Source organism: Vulpes lagopus, chromosome 2 (assembly GCF_018345385.1).
Source record: "Vulpes lagopus strain Blue_001 chromosome 2, ASM1834538v1, whole genome shotgun sequence".
Taxonomy (NCBI): Eukaryota; Metazoa; Chordata; class Mammalia; order Carnivora; family Canidae; genus Vulpes; species Vulpes lagopus.
In genome coordinates, this window is record NC_054825.1 from 149,229,626 (window position 1) to 149,246,098 (window position 16,473).

The following is a 16,473-nucleotide window of genomic DNA, read 5'->3' on the forward strand; positions in this document are numbered from 1 at the left end:
ATAATTTAGCAGGTTTGTTTTTGGTTTTGTTTCTTGTCCTGAGATATGAGGATACTAATGCACTGGGAATTAAGTAACTTGCTCAGATTTTAATTGGTAAGTGGCAGAGCCAAAGCTCTACACAAGAGTGACTATCACTTCTTCATTGTACTATCACTTCTTCATCATCCGCATCACCAAACTACAGGCAGAGCTGGAGGTAGGAAATAGAAATTGAAGGAAATAAACTAACAATAGAGAAGAAAATAAAAACAAAACAGAAAGGTACTTGAAATGGAAGCCGGGGCTGTGGGGTGATGAAAAGTCTGGCTGGGGGTGCGTATGGTGAAAATACCCCCGGATTGCATGCCTTGCCCTAGGCTTTCCCCATTCCCTGTAACTAGGTCCCAGGTCAGCAGCCACAGCAGAACCTGGGAACTTGCTAGAAATGCAAACTATCAGACTCCACCGTTAGATTTACTTAATCAGAACCTCTGGTGTGGGACCCAGCCATCTGCATTTTCACAAGCCCTCGGGTGCTTCTGATTCACGCTGAAGTCTGACAGCCCATGCCCTCTACACCTTAAGATTTCTGTTCTGGAAAATGAAATTCCCAGAAGCTCCCTAGGAGAAAAAGGGGTTTTATATTTTTGTCCCAACTCCCACCCTACATTCATATAAACTTATCCATAAATAATACATAGAATGTTTCTGTGGATGTATTAAAAATGAATATACATATTATTATTTCATACATCTCATTCCAGTTTTTACTTTTTTCACTCAGCATTAGGTTACATATACACAAGAGTAGGTATTTTGTGATAATAAAAGGATTGGAAATGGAGGATGAGGAATGAAGAATAAAATGAAAGAGACAGGAACCACCAACGACCATGTGTTCCCCCCAGACTGAGGGACATGACCACCCCACAGCCTGTGGTCACGTTCTGGTTTATAAAATCCCAGTGACACAGACGCTTCCTCTCCATGTCATCACTGAGTTATGGCACAACTTGAACTCAATTTTTGTATCTTTAAAATGGGAATAGTGACAGCCTGCCTCACGAAGTTGTGAGAGAATCCTGTGAGAGTTTTATGAGCTGCAGAGAGCTATAGAATTGTCAAGTCTTACCACAGCCTTTCCCAACAGACTGTCTTACAGTGAGAGCCATGGAGCATGTAGACAAAGGGGGTTCTCCACACCATGGCAGATCAAAGGACAGCCAAAATAAAGCTTGCTTGCAAAGAGGAAGCACTTCCCTAATTTGATGCACATCAATGATGATGCCAGTAGTACACTTTTAAAGCACCTGTAGGGGCACCTGGGTACCTCAGCAGTTGAGCATTTGCCTTCAATTCAGGTCATGATCCTGGGGTCCTGGGCATCAGGCTACCTGCAGGGAGCCTCCTTCTCCCTCTGCCTATGTCTCTACATCACTCTATCTCTCATGAATAAATAAAATCTTAAAAAAAATAAAGCACTTGTTTTTGTGAGTGTGATAAGAAGGTTATTATGAGTTATATTGTCTCATATGTATTTATCAACATATTTATGTTGCTGTGCCCTGTGTCCTGTTTCTCCCACACTCAACAGCATTGGTACTCAAAACAGCATGACTGGTGAGGAAGATACATCGAAAGTCACATTTATTAGGCCTTAAGTGAACCCCTAGTAAAAATCAGCAGTCACAAATGTTCTGTGCTCATTATGCTTCTTTCTCTACACTTTCTTTTTTGGAGGGGGTGAGGGGGTCATTTAAAATCATTTGCATTGTGACAACCATCATATCTGTGCTGATGATTCACAAATTCATGTTGCTTGTTTACACTTCCTTATTAGACCTCAGATCCACAGAGCTAACAGGTTTGTAGATATCTTTGAGTCCCAAGGATCCAGCAAACTCAATATACAGAACACATACCATCACCTGCCTTCCAGTGTCCCTCACCCCTTTCCTCTGGTTTCATTATTTCTGTAACATAGCTCTTCCCCTACACACTTGACTCCTCTGGGCTCACCAACTGGTGATGAACTTATTTCCATTTTACCTTTAAAATGTCATTTGAATATCATCATTTTCATGTCTACTGTTTCTTTCTAAATTTGGGACTTGGTTATCTTTTATCTAAACAATTGCTGTATCTTGATTTTGGCCTTGATTTCAATCTCTTCCTCCCTTATTTCTTCTTCCAGATAATATCCAACTATAATAACTCACACTGAGTACTGAATGTCTATTGATCACTGTTCCAAGCATTTTCTGTATATAATCTCATTTAATCCTCACACAAGGCATGTACTAATATACCACCTCACTCACCTCCTCTGAAATCTTCAATAGCTCCCCATTACTACCTCTATAAACTCCAAGGCTTTCATTGTGCTCCCAGTGTAGACAGACTGTCAGATTTCTCACATCCTTTCCTGTATTCACTATGTTCCAACTAAACTGGATCGCCTGTCATTCCCCCAACGAATCATGTGGTCGTGGCTCTGCTTTCATCTATGCAACCATGCAGCCTTTTCCATCTCTACCACTGCTCACCTTTTAAACTCTAGCATAAATACTATCTCCTCCACCAGCCTTGTTCTCTTATAATAACTCTCATCATTGTTTTCTTTCTTTTGTTATTAATTCAGTAAATATTTATTCCCTTCATTATTCTTTCAACAAAAGTTTTATTTTACTGCTAGGCACATATGTTGCCATTGTACTTCCCATCTCTGGTACAATCCTTAGAAGCCTGTCTTAGAGTGGAGGTAAGGTTAACATATTTGTTTCCTCCCGATGATTATAATCTCTTTGAGGATAAAGGCCATCTCTTCATTTTTGTAGCTCAATCTACCACCCTTTTGACACATGCTTAGGATTTATGCATGCAAATGTTCACTTATTCATTAAAAAAAGAGGGGGAGGGGGCTTACAAATCTCTTGTGTTCCCAGAACTGGCACTGAACAACAAATAACATCATGACTGCCCTTTGGAATTTACAGTCTGGATGGTTATAAAAAAAATCTGTTTACAAATAATTAGAATGCAATGTGGCATATGCAGGAAACATGGCGATTAATCAAGCCTCCTTAGGCAAAGGCAGGTGACAAAAGGCATTTGAGCCAGGTCTTGAAGGATGGATAGGAGTTCATGTCAAGGAATACAGGTATGAAACAGCATAAAACAAAGATCATTAATTCTGAATTGCCAGAGCTCAAATGGCTGGTGGAAGGGGATCCAGCAGACTGCATGGACTTCATTGTAGGAAATTTAAGGTAACACTGAATAAATATTTGCTGGACACCTGATGAGTGTTTTCTCCCATTTGTGTGGTTCTAGAATCTTTTATCACATCAGGAATAATACCTTTTATCTACTTGCATTTGTGGTAAAACCCAAATTTTGCGACCTCTTTTCTGGCTTCACCCGCAGAACTCACATGAACTAACAAAAGCTGTCATGAAATTAAGCGGGCATTCGGAGAGGAGAAGGGACATGTGATATGCGTGAAATAGGAAAAGGAGCCTCCCAACCCAGATTCCCATGCAGTCCTCATGTCACCTTTCTCTGTGTCAGGTTTTTTCTCTGTGTCAGGTTTTGCTTGTTTGGGCGTTTGTTTTAATGTGAGAAGAGCTTGTTTTCAAATTTATTGGATTGTCAGTAAAATTATTAACTTTCATTAGCAGTACAATATGCAAGAAATCTAAGCCTCTGCTAATCTGCTCAAGTTAGCATTATTTCTCCACATCAATGCTTCGACCCCCAAAGCTGCCCTTTTAAGAAGAAAATCTAGGATCAGTCATTTGATGCATACCCAAGCCCCTTGCCGCGCCACATACCCACACATAATGTCCAAGCACCTCAAAGGCATTTTTTAGACAAAGGAAAGACTTGAAAGTCCTTCAGTCTCTAGGTGCCAGGTTTCAGCCAGTGGTACACAATGGGTCACTGAACACAGGTCCCACCCAGTCCAGGGGATGCTTGGCCACCCCCGTGGAGATGCTCTTGCTTCGACATTATAGTGGGCTCTGCAGCGAGGTCTAGCTCACATTCCTGAGCTGGGGCTCCCCCATCATTGTCCCACAACCGGACCCGGAACAACCACAGGCTGGAGCCACAAAATAGGACAAAACCAATCTTCTTTAGCCCCCCTGTTGAGTTCATGAGGTTAAATAATCTACCCAAGGTTGCACAGCTAGACAGAGCGGAGTTTAGACACAAAGTCAAGTCTTCAGGAGCCCAACGCTCTCCCCAGTAAGCTCTGCTGCCTCTGGTAAGAAATCTGTGTTGGTTCAAGGGATTGAGAAATGGGACACAAGCTGATAGCTACAAGGGGTTTTATGACATACCTGAGCCTCTGGGATTATCAACACTTGATGACTAAGAACCTCATATTGTGTCCAGCAGATCTTTTAAAGGAAGGATTCCTTGAGTCTGGGGTGGCTGGACTCACGCTATATTTGGGACTTAGCACGCATGACCTTTAGTTTGAAGGCATTTTGGCCGTATTTTCCAATGTTTTATGCAAAGCTACTTTTCTGATTCAGTGGCCTGTTGACATATGCAGGGAGAGCTTTTTTTTTTTTTTTTTTTAAGATTTTTTACTTATTTATTTGACAGGGAGAGAGAGCACAAACAGGAGGAGCAGCAGAGGGAGAGGGAGAAGCAGACGAGCAGAGAGCGTGATGTGGGGCTTGATCCCCGGACCCTGAGATCATGACCTGAGTCAAAGACAGATGCTTAACCACCTAAGCCACTCAGGCACCCCAGGGAGAGCCTTTTTAATGCCACATTCATTCAATCAAAATACAAACTTCATATAAACATGAGGGATGAGCAGACTTCAAGTATATGATGCAAAGATTTCAGAATGCATCACTTTGGGATAAAACGTCTCAGGAAACCTGTTAAACTATTGAGACATGTAACATATAAATCCATGTTTTCTCTCCTTCATCCATACAGTCTAACATACACCACGATCACACCCAAAATTGTTTTATGACAAACCTTTTGAATTATAATGTTATCTATGTAATAGAACTCCTCATCAAAACATAATGAAATAATAAACATTGATTTTGAGATGAAGACATTTTCTCTCATCTGAAAAATATACTAGAAGGATGATAAAAATATATCTCCAAATTGGGCTGTCTCTCCAATTCTTATTAATGCTTCATCATATTCCCTCCCCACACTCACTTTTAATTTTAATTTAATTTTTGTCTCTTATTCCCACAGGTGATGTGGTCCTGCCTGCAAAGACACAGCATGTTCAGCCTGTCCTGAGGAAGGCAAAGTGACACAAAGCATGGGAGGATGGGCTGGGGGCAACAGATCCCTGTGCCTGGCTCTGCATCAGAAATGTCACCCACTTCCAGGTTTCAATTTGCTTGTTTGCAAATGGAGCAGGTGGCAGAGGACTATACTCGGTGACTTCTGAGAATCTTTCCACCTTTGAAATTTTAGATGTCTGGCAAGTTGATGAAATTCTCTAAGTGCCAGCCTCCTCCAGAAGGTGAGGACTACCTCAGATGGCTATAGGAAAGATCCCATAGTTTTCGATGATTGCTCCTACAATCCCAGTGAAGAGGTAAGGTTGGCCTACCCACAAGGCTTGAAGTGAACGTTTGGAATATATACTTCTTATTTAAAAATCCTCATTTAGTTGATTTTTTTTAAAGAAATAAATGCATTCTCTAGTCTGCAGTGATTCAGAAGGGGGAAGAAAGAGGAAATAAAATCAACAATTCAATGCTCCGTGTATACTAATCTTGGAGATGTCAACAATATCTCGGGTTCACCCAACAAAAACTTAAAAGCCAATGGATATGGTTCACACAGGACAAGCTAATTTGTATTAACAGTATAAACTGTTGAATATTTTACCTGATGATAACGGTTAGGAGGGTTCCCCCCTGGTTGAGTACAAATAGCCTCTTGGCGTCACCACATTTCTAACGGGATATCTAGGCTTGCACCAAAAACACTTGCTCTCCCCAACCCCCTTATCTCTTACAGTAACAAATTTCTTTCCTCTCCTGCAAGCTCGACAAAATGCAGCCTTGCTTTCTGGCTCACCCGTACCACATGCTGGTCACCCACAGCTGTTAACAAAAATGCAGACTTTTTTTTTTGTTGTTGCACAGAAGAGTATTTCAGCCGGTATTCAGGATCCAACAAACTTAAGTGATGTGCCTCTAAACTCTGGTTTTAAATTTGGGTTACCTAAAAAGGTTGGTTTATTCTCCACAACTCTCCCATAAAACAATACTAAACCCACACTTAGAGTAAAACAAAGTTACAGAACCTTATTTCCTGAATTCCATAAATAAGACCAGTTGGCGTCTAAAGGGTCATAGCACAGACATGAAGCAGATGCACATACATTTCTTAGTCTATGGGCAGAGATCACCATTGTCAGGTGTGGTGAGAGGGGCATAGGTGTGGTAAGTCTCGAATGCATGTCTAATGTAAGTGAAACAGGCCCTTGGGGCGGAGAAACCCTTTGCCTTACTTGCCAGAGAGGAGCGATCCAGGGGGCTCGCCTGCAAAGCGAGTCTGCCGTTCTAGCTGCATTTCCATGCAGTGCTTAGTTTATTCACCAGGGGTCATCGAAGGTCTGGATTTTCTTTGTCTACTTGTTGATTCTTACATGTACACTGTACACTCAGGAGGCCCTGAAATCTTTAGAGTCGTAGATCAGGAAATGCAGTTTGCTCTTCTGTCTCCCCACCACCCCGGACCCTCCCCCACTCCTCAGCTCCCATCGGAGCCTCTTTATAGACCTCTACCCAACACCTTATAGCAGGAAAATAGGTGAGATGGAAATGCCTTTTTTAACAGAACCAACATATTAAAAAAGAGAAAGAGGAAACGTGGGATCTGATTCTTTCTTTCTTTTTAAAAAATAATCATTGCTTCCATTTTTCAAAGTCAGAAAATGTAAGGATTGCCCAACTACTGTTTTCTAGATCCATGAACTACATTGTGTGTTTAGAAGGCGATGAGTCATGACTCCCGCTTGTTCAATTTCACTTAGGAACTAGGTTCCTAGAGGGCCAGAATGGGTCAACAGAAGAACACGTTAACATGATTCCCTGGGACTTTTTTTGCCCCATGAACAACTAATGGAAGTCTTCAGAGAAAGATTGTGGCTCTGGAATGAGAGACAAGAGTCCCACAGGTCTTCATGGTCCTGATGATGCCTGCATTCAAGGCCTCCTTATAAGCCCCTCAAACTCTTTATCTCAGTTTTTCTGTGAGGACACCCTTAAATGTCTTTAGCACGAAGCCAATTTGATTCTTTCTTTACCTGTGCCCTCTGGATAAACCAAAGTACATCATGTAAGAGCTCAAAAGTGAGATAGGCTTCTACCACAATGAGGAGTGGATTCAGCTTAGAGAATTCTCGCCCAGGACTGCATTGCTCCTACTTAAGAATCAATGGTGGCTGCACATACCCTTCCTCCTGCCTCCAAACAGGCAGAAAAACAGCCTCGTTATTCAAGTGGGAATGTTTGATCTGTATTCCCTTCACGCTCTATTTTAAATGCAATATTACGGTCAAAAGTCACCTGACTGTTGAATATGGAGGGCCTGAGGTGACCTCAAAATCTCATCCAATCCTTTTCTCTCACTTGTTTGCAAACTGAGCCTCAGAGAAGGTGAATAAATACCACATCAAGCCATCTGGTGACAAAAATGGACCCATTCACTTCATCCTGTTGCATTCTGCCTCTTTCCAACTAAAATGTGGAGAGGACTTACAATTCAAAATATCTAACAGAGTAAGAGTGTTTAATGAGGCAATCAAGACCATGGAAGGAAGGAGAGGGGTCAAGCATGATGGATGGCATGGTTGATGACGCCAGCTCTGAGCACTCGGAGGAGACCCAGGCCTCGAGGTAGCGCATGGGCCCTCAACTCCCAGAGCTGCCAGCCGTCTTCTCATGGGCTTGTCAATGATGAAATAAAAAGACTATGGGACGCACGGGGACCACAGTGGTGTCAACAAAAGAAAATGACTTGCTAAGGCTTGTGAGGGAGAGATCTGAGAGCTGATACAAAGTGAGGGAACCTGGTTTGGCACAGCCCACCGAGAATCCCGAAGTTTTGGACATCTTCATCCACAACACACATTTTGGCAAAATGTACAACAGCACAGTGCCTGGTTTTCAAGTTACAAAACCACCACCTATGACATGTTAATTTCCTGACCGAACATGGAGTTATGATCATGAAGAAGCAGGATGGGGAGGGAAGGGTCCCAAGGGAAGACCAGTTGCTCTTTTATTTTCTCTTGGTACAAAGTCTAGCTTAAGAGATTAGCTTGAAAGTCCTTAAGGAGCAGGACTTGTCCACCAGCCCCTGTGCTATTTTATGTGGAATCATAAAACTCAACATCAGCTCCTGCAAAAGTACTACTTTTTCAAGCATCCTCAAACTAAATAGCAGGGACAGTTATTTCAAAGTGACATTTATACTGTCGATGGGGATCTGATGGCTGAAGGCTAAGACAGTGATCAAGGGATTTAATCCCAGGACCAAGGGGAGCCAGGTATCTGTGAAAAAGATAAGACAGCCCGAGCTGCCCATGGCTTCTTATATTAAGACAATGGAAAAAAACTGCTAGCACAAAAGGCTTTACCAGCTGTGTGTGTGTGTGTGTGTGTGTGTGTGTGTGTGTGTGTTTCAGGAGGAATAAGAAATACTGGCTTAGTCCAATTTTTCTTATTTGTTTCTTCATTATGTCCTCCGATGATGGTTGATTTCCTTATCCTCAGATATACCAGTTATGCTCCCTTTTCTCCACCCCCAGAAAATTATCAGTCAGTCAACAAGCATGTTATTGGGCCCAACAGGTCACAGGCAGAATGGAGCATGTGATCTATTTTTAAAACCCACATGTCTATCTCATTTCAAAAGTCAATTCTCTTGTTTGTTCTCATTTTGGAGGGTGTTTCCATGCCTCTTATTTGATAAAGATTCAATGGTTTTTTTTGTTTGTTTGTTTGTTTTTTAAAGATTTCACCTATTTATTCATGAGAGACACAGAGACAGAAGCAGGCTCCCCTTGGGGAGCCCAATGCGGGGCTTGATCCCAGGACCCCTGGATCACACCCTGAACTGAAGGCAGATGCTCAACTGGTGAGCCACCCAGGTGCCCCTGTGATTCAACGTTTTAAGGGGCTTTAAGGCAAGATGAAGAGAACCTTGTATGCTTCTGTTTTGTGAAGAAAAGGCTGCATTGTAACCACCAACTATAACAAGTGTAATTATAGCAGATGATGACTCTCTGTTTCTGGTAAGGCACAGCATGATGAAATGGGATTCTGCAAAGAGGACTGCTGACAGTTCAGGATGCATCAATGAGCAAACAGGAAGGAGGGTGAGAGGCTAGAAGTACCTCAAAAGAAGAGTAATCGGAAGAACCGGGGCTGTTTACCTAACACTGGGAAGACGTTAAGGCAATATCTTAACTTTCTTTCCTAACCCAAAGGGCTATGAAGAGGAAGGTCGGAGGCTTTGCAGAACCATAACCTAGTAGGGAGATGCTCTGAATAGACAGGTCCAAAATTAACAGAGGGAGTCCTTCCCATCAATTGCACGGGCTGCCTTATGCCTCTGGGGCTCTCTTACCAGAGTGCTTCCACAGGGGCACCATTTCATGGGGATGTCATATGGGGGACCTCCTGAAATAAATGGAGCTCATCACAAAGGCTCTTCTTGCTCAAACACTGTAGACTCAACATAACAACATCAGATGTGAGTAACCTACAAGCGCAGCCTACTGAGTACATTTCTACTCAGAGCTAACTCAGATAGGAAACAACTAAATATGACTACTTTGCCTTTAATTTTACCTAACATTGAGCCTGAGGCTTTTTTTCTCCCTGCCTTTCCACACATTGCTGATCCATACCCCATATCATTATAGTCTAAAGCGATGAGTAAAACCACACTTCCAGAATCAATATTAGATTTCCAACAAATATTACAAGGTATATTAGATATAATTCTGATGCACATATCAGAAAAACCCCAGGTGAAATAGTCTTAATGGAATAACTATATGTCCATCATATAAAGAAATTCAAAAATAGACATAAGACTGGTATGGAAGCTCTGTGGTCATGTCAGGGACCCAGATGTCTAGCTTTCTATCCCACCAGCTGTAGTATGTGCCATTACTTCATGGCCCCAAATGGCTGCTGTAGCTCCTGCCCTCATCCCAGACAGCTGAAAGGAGGAAGAAAAGAAAAAAAAGTACACCTCTTGCTTTTTATGCAGCTTTACCGGAACACTCACAAAACATTTTCACTACATCTCATCCACCAGATATAGATTCAAAGAAGGCAGGAAAACATTTATCTGGACAGTACTGGCCCAGGCTTCTGTAACTGTGGGAAAAGAGTAGCTATCAGAAAGCAGTTGTCAGTTTTTCCTGAGGAGAGTTTAGGTATTATAAGAAACAACATAACATTATTATCTTGATTTTTGTTTTCCTCAATAGTTTAAAGTGAATTCACTTATACTAGAGATCCAGATTTTCAAAGTAAATGGCGGGGGGTTGTTCAAATGCAATTTTACCTTGAAAAATGATACAAAAATTCTGAAAATATATTTATCTTTATATTTAGCAAGATTTAGATTGTAATATCAATTGTCCATTTCTTTTTCCAAAAGTGGAGTAAAGGCTGATTATTTCATCTGATGTCATCTTAATGAGAAAATAATTTGATCTAACAATGGGGCATTCTTTGTTTCCATTTATCTTTTCTACATGATCTTGGAGGGAATCCCTGTGTGAAAATGTCGCTTTTACCAAGAGCTCCCCTTAAACCTGATATTCAAGCCATTCTCTTAAAGAGGCTCTCTTGCATCAAAATTCCAGATATTCACTTTGAAATTTTCACTGGTTGCCTTCTGCCAGACTCTCATTTGTCAGGGACTTTGAGTGTGACATGATTACTTTTTCAACATCACTTTAATTAACTTCACGAAATCTTGTTCCAGTTGCGAGATCTGCAACCTCAATTTACAGCTGATTTTTATCAGCAGATATTCACAATTTACAATCTGGTGAAGAGTCATCTACCAATATCGGGTTGGATGGGTAGAAATAGACACTACCCTTTAGCGGGGAGAGATGTCTGAGTGAGTTAAAATTCTAAGTGGGCAATTCATTGGTAAATATTTTTACATTATGAAGACTCTTGTTTCCATAGATAATCTGGGAAACACCGGGTTGTAGATAACAGAGTTGTGGATAATGAGGACTTCCTATTTTTTTTTTTATTCGATGTTTGTACTTCAGTTAGGAAGTCAATTAGGAAACATTACATATGTAAACATACATATATATATACAGAGAGAGAATCTAGCATGTATCAGGTGCTAGGCTAAAAGCATTTCGTCTGCTGTCTCATGTAATGCTCACAGCCTGCAGCAAAAAGTCTTGATTCCCATTTACAAATCAGAAAACTTAGCAAATCTAAGTTATTTATAAATTCACACAGCACTGAGTTGCTCTAAGTTCGGGACTTGTCTAAAGGCCTGGGCTCTTTAGTCTAGAAACCCCTTATATTTTAAGATTTTGATCAACTTGCTTTTACAGATTCCCTTTGTTGATGGAAGGGACAGGCAGGATAGGAGGTTTCTTTCTGGGTAGCTTCACACAAATCAGGCTTAGAGATTGGAAGCCAGGAGGCCTTTATAGCTTCCTATGTTCCTCAGCACCTATGCCTATAAATTAGGATGTTTTTAGCTGCAACTAATTGAAACTCTTGCTGAAATTGACTTTTTAGAGCCATGATGATCAAAGTACAATCCATGGACCTATGGTATGGGCAGAACCTGGGACCTTGTTAGAAATTAGAAATGCAGATTCTCACTCGTACCCTGGGCACCTGGAATCCAAAACCCTGGGATGGGGCCCAACAATCCGTGGCAATTCTGTGGAGTGTTTAAGTGTAAGGGCTACTGTTTTGGAAAATAAAGAAACTCATTTCCTCACTGAGCAGGGAGTACACAGAGTTGTCTTCAGGTGCAGCAGGATTGGGGCCAGGTTCTGATTCCCTGTCATTCTCTTATGTCTCGATCCTTCTCCTCAGGGCCATAACATCCAGAGGCAGAAAGTAAGCCACATCTTCCTTTCTTTTTCAAAGAGTGGAGACAGATAGCATTTCTAAAAGTCCTCCGGACACACTTGCCCTCATGTTGTGAAGGCCAGAATTCCATCACCTGACCAAGTCTTCAGCCCATTGTGAGTAAGTTGAATGGGACCGATATGATTGGGTGAACCCAACCCAGACCCACTCCCTGCCCTATGGCCATACCGAGGAGGGAGCATACTGGAATTAAAATGAGGTTCTTGGGGGCACCTGGGTGGCATAGTAGGGTAAGCCTCTGACTCTTGGTTTCGGCCCAGGTCCAATCTCAGGGTTGTGAGATCGAGGCCTGTGGCTCCATTCTCAGCTTGGAGTCCGCTTGAGTTTCTCTCTTTCTCTGCTTTTCCTCCCACTTTCTCTTTTTCTCTCAAATAAATAAATCTTTTCTTTTTTATAAAAATGAGGTTCTTACTGGAGGAGGAGAGTAGAGCAAGGAGGTGGTATGCAGCAATAGATAGTGTACGGGCTACCAAGAGAGTCAGCTGCTGTCATGAACATGGTTAAATCACGGCAGCCAAGTTCTTAGCTACCTAAGGACTTCAACCTGGAATCTGTATATCTGTTTCAACAATCAGATTATTCTAATTTGTTAGCCTTTTGAAATTTCAGGTCAAAAGCAGCAACCTAGACATCACATTTTTAAGTTTGGATGATCATTGTCTGACATTTAGAATCATTTGGAATAATAATATATTAAACAAAAGAGTCAGTAACATCATTTAAAGATCTGTTTCACCTATATTAGCTGAATGTTTTACATTTTTAAACCAGAGCTCTGAGATAATTATAATTGAGAGGACACCAAATTATGATTAAAATATGTATTTAAAATATGTATTTTCCTTTTTCAGTCTTTGAACTTCTTCAAACGACAGGTGTTTCTTAAGAAAGGAAAATTAGACTCATTGCTATCTTTTCTGTGGCAAGAATAAATTTTAAATAATGACTTTTTAAAAGAGGAAATCTGAAATGATGAGCAGCCCTCTTTGATCACTGCGCTTTGCTGAACAACACAAGCAGTTGTTTGGAGGCAGGTAGGAATACAACAAACATTTCATTTTTACTTGATTCACAGATGAAGCTATCAGTTGGAAAGATGAGTAATTACCAAATCCTCGACTCAATCACACATGAATGCCATGAAGCTCTGCAATTGTTTAGCTGTAATATGGAATTGATCTCAGCAGATGTAGTAAACAAGTTCATACCCATAACTCTAAAAACATCCATACAGCCTGCATTTCATTGTTGTTCTGTTACCTCAGCCTTCTCCGGCCCTCCCATTGCTTGAGTTTTTCAATTAAGTGCTTTCCTCATTTATATTCTACATCTGATCAAATACCCAAAAATGTGGATTAGTCACATTCCTACATAAATTTAAACATTATGTAACAAGTATCCCAGCAGCTTGGGAAGGACCCTCATGTTGCAAAAAGCCTTGGGCTGGCCCCCATCCGGCTCCGAGCCCCCCACCTCAGCCACCACTGACCTGCCCGGGGTGAGTCAAGTGTACATTTCTGGGCCTTTGACCTCAGTAGGGAAGTGGGAGATTGTCTGTAAATCCCCTGCCAGTTCTATTGTCTGCCTGGAGAAAGATCGGGAGAGAAGCTGCATGGTGTGGTGTGAGAAATCCTTGGGTTCAAATCTCAGCTCGGCTACTTATTAACCGTGTGACCTTGGGAAAATCATTTAAAATCTCCGAGAGTGTTTTCCCATGGGTAGAACACATACTTGAGCCCACCTCTCAGGCTGTTATGAGATGTTGAGAAAAATATGTTGGAAGTCACTGACATGGTTGATGCCATTGTGCTTGTCACTATTATAATTTGAAGGAAGAAGAAAGATTCCACTTTATTTTCCCCCTATTTTTTACTACTGAGATTCCTGAGCCCACACTCCCCAAAAACATTCCACTCCACAGGTGGAGCCCACATCTCCACTTTCTTCCCACCCATACATTCATTAACCCCTTACTGTCAAAACATTGACCTTAGATTAATACAACGCTACATGTCAATTATCTCTTAATAAAACTGGAAAAAAAAAGAAAAGTCTGGTTACATCAGAGCATACCTTGAAATGCTATGCCTGCCTCCAAGAAAAATCTGGAAAGGGCTCTATCTGCTTCACCCTATTAAAAAAAAAAAAAAAAGAAATTGACAGCGTGGTATGTTTTTCTTCTTTGCCCTCTACCTGCAGGTGCCTTAGCATCACCTGCAGGGCTTGTTACAATTCAGAGCCTCTGGCTCAGGAGGCCTGAGAATCTGGATTTCTTACACAGTTGAGGGTGCTGCTGGTCTGCGGACCACATTCTGAGAACCACTGAGCTGGTCCACAACTAATCATCAGAGTTTCAGAAGTTTACAAAAGAATACAAGTTTCTAGACTCATCCTTGGAGGTTCTCACTCAGTAGGGTGGGGCTAGGGCTTAGGAATCAGGTTCTTTTTTAAAAGTGCCTCAGGTGATGCTCATGTGTAGCGGCTTTGGGGAAGCTGCTCTAGCAAGTTCCAGCTCTGTGAACACATTTCCAAACCTGCCTGTTGGTTTGGTTGACATGGTACTTTCTTCCAAAGATCCTTCACCCTTTTGGCCTCTGCTCTAGTTTCACTGTTGACTTATCATCATTCAACCCCAACTTTTCTTGATTTCTAGATGAATGCGATTTTCCCTTGTTTTGATCCCTGCTATTACTGAAAGGTGGAAGTCCTAATGCCTTATGATACTGTATTTCTCCCTCTTTCTACTTCTCACATATGTGTTGTTCATTTTTCCTCCCCACAGCAGAACTAAGAATTCTTGGTCCTTCGGGGCAATGACCATGTCCTAACTCAAAGCATGCCCTAGTATGAAGCCTTGCAAGTACTAGGTGATCAAAACAAAGAGGTTGATAATCACCTGCGAAAGCCAGTCACCACCTCCTCTGCTACCATGATCATAAACCCATTTCCTCCCCCAAAACGTTTCAGTAGTAATAGCTAACAATTATGAAACTAATTTTATAGACTGTTCCAAAGCACTTAGTCTGCATCAGATCATGTAATTCATTTGATTAGCTCAAGGCATCTTGCAATCTTTGTCATTTTGTTCCCCCTTAAACCACACCTTTAGGTCAGAGCATCCACAACCGTTTCTAGCAGGTAAGCAAAACTGAAGGGACTAGATGAAAAATAAATGAAGAAAAGCCAGAAGTCCTAGTGGGACATGGAAACAATGTCCCTCTGCTGTGTGTCAGTAAATCCTTCTTGTGGCAGCGCTGCTTCCCCAAGCCCCGAACACAGTCTGCAAAGATGACCAGGCTGATGGCGACAAGCCTTGGTTTGGGTGTAAACATAAGCATGGGGGCAAGATCGTAAACCAAGTACAAGAAGATATGCATCAACATCATTAATTATGATATTTGTGAGTCACTGAACATCGATGGGCCTATTTCCTTGTGGGCAAAAATGCAAATAACAGTATCCGTTATTGTGATGACCCAGTAAAACGCTATCACTGGAAAGAGCCATTTTGTAAATTACTGCACAAAACTGGTGGAATCCAGCACTGTGAAGGGTGGGCTGGGAAATTTTCAGGGGCCTTGTTTTATCACAGTGATTCTGGAGACCTCTGATTTGAGCAGCATTCAGTTGGCCAGAATCAGAGATGCCATTTGTTTTGAGATGTGCTGCAAACAGTCCTATACAATGAACAACTGTTCTGCCTCCACTGAATTTTCTCATCACAGACTTTTCAATTCAAGAAGCCAGACATTTGTGTAAGTGAAAAACTTGTTTATAATAATCGGAGTGTAGATCCTTACTTGGGTTAGCATATAAACATCAACTAGTCTTGCATGGCTGGAATGTGTGCTGAGTTTTCCAGATGAAAATTACCGTGTCAATTGAGGAAATACAGAATTCAGTTTTGTTCAAAACTTTTCCAAGGATCGGTGCCATTTTGAAATTCCTATCACTGATGCCACTTGTGGTCACAAATCCCACGCATGTATTTTAGTTTGTGCTTGTAACTGCAGTATCCACAGCGATTTATACACACATATACACGCATATGTGTCTCTCTCTATATATATACAGACACACGTATATGTATTTACATAACCTTTATTTTAAAATGTGAAAAAGTTCAAGTAGGACAAGACTAGTTGAATATTATTTTAATTTAAAACTTATGAATTGTAAGCAGGTGCGCGCATTCGACTACTTCGGGGTTCTCTTAAGTGTCATTGTACCTAGGTATTTGCATGTCAAAACACGTATTACAGGCTATAATGTAAAAAGAAATTACTTCTCTCATCATTGCCCTTTAGATGAAGTTAGAGCA

At 41.3% G+C, this 16,473-nt stretch overlaps 1 protein-coding gene across 2 annotated transcripts in view; it reads right to left on the reverse strand.

Moving 5' to 3' along the window:
* The window catches only part of RFX3 (regulatory factor X3), a 435,833-nt gene extending 422,114 nt beyond the window's left edge, over nt 1-13,719 (reverse strand). The window contains exon 1 of one of the 2 annotated variants that reach the window (XM_041737022.1): nt 13,642-13,719. The gene's annotated coding sequence lies outside the window, so the exon portion shown is untranslated. The remainder of the gene's footprint in view (nt 1-13,641) is intronic. The other variant, XM_041737032.1, reaches the window with a different exon arrangement.
* Nucleotides 13,720-16,473: the final 2,754 nt, after the last annotated feature.